Source organism: Lactuca sativa, chromosome 4 (genome assembly GCF_002870075.4).
Source record: "Lactuca sativa cultivar Salinas chromosome 4, Lsat_Salinas_v11, whole genome shotgun sequence".
Classification (NCBI taxonomy): Eukaryota; Viridiplantae; Streptophyta; class Magnoliopsida; order Asterales; family Asteraceae; genus Lactuca; species Lactuca sativa.
In genome coordinates this window covers 314,231,459-314,232,583 of record NC_056626.2, presented here as the reverse complement: position 1 = coordinate 314,232,583, position 1,125 = coordinate 314,231,459, and positions in this window count along the sequence as shown.

The following is a 1,125-nucleotide window of genomic DNA, read 5'->3' as shown; positions in this document are numbered from 1 at the left end:
CACAAACACATGAAACGAAAACCCTGGAGCAAGAGGGGAGACAAATCAACTCAAAGAAACGCCAAAAAGCAATCAACAAACCATACCCCTATACCCAAAAGGTCGTACAACGGCAACCAGCCTAAGTGCAACCGATGCAACTTTCATCATCACGGATCCTGCCGTGAAATGTATTGCGTTAGGTGTAATAGGAAGGGACACACCGTCCGCTACTGCAGAGAACTAGCCCAACCAACTGCTCTAGCCACAAATGTAGGAGTAGACCGTGCTTGTTATGAGTGCGGAGTAATGGGACACTTCCGAAGGGACTGCCTAGAGTCCAGCATCATGAATGCTGGTGGAGAAGGCCAAGTATTCGCAATGGGCGAAGTGGAGGCTATTGCAGACCCCACGGTTATTCTGGGTACATTTCTCCTTGATAACTTATTTTCATACCTTCAATTGATATTAGGAACGCAGAAGAGTTCCGTGAGTCACAAGTTTAAAAATCTATTCGAACAAACACCCTAATCATTAAACAAAACTTTCATAGTAGTAATAATAGAGATAGACTAAAAAGCACTGAAAACCCATACGTAGAAAGCCCCATCCCACTAACGAACGTCTTACAATGAGGAGTGCCTACATAGGCATTCGACATGGATTACTGTGGCCCTACCCATACCAGTTCCATGTGTTATAAAAGACCCTTTCACTTTAACCATCGACTAATGAAACACGATCGATTCATAATGACAAACCCGGCACAAACCCCAATTGGCTTCTAGTTTCAAAACCCCGAAGTACTCATATGAGGAATCTTTACAACCTTCCCGTAGTATCCCCCAACAAATCATTTAGAAATACCACGCATGCAGCAAGTCAAATCCAAGCTCAAAAACTAGTAGTGAATTCAACCATGAACTTCAAAACGTAGCTACCCTAATGCATCGAGTGAATATGCTAACATTTAGAAGAACATAAGTAATTAAACCCAAAACCACACGATCCCGATCAATCGAAGTGATAGGCGGAGTAATGAAGGTCCGCTGAAACACGCACATTAGGATCTAGATTCATAAAGGAACAAGTGGCAACTCCTGCAGAACGCCTTAGGAAGCAATTTCCAAGGTGGGGTATTGAGGA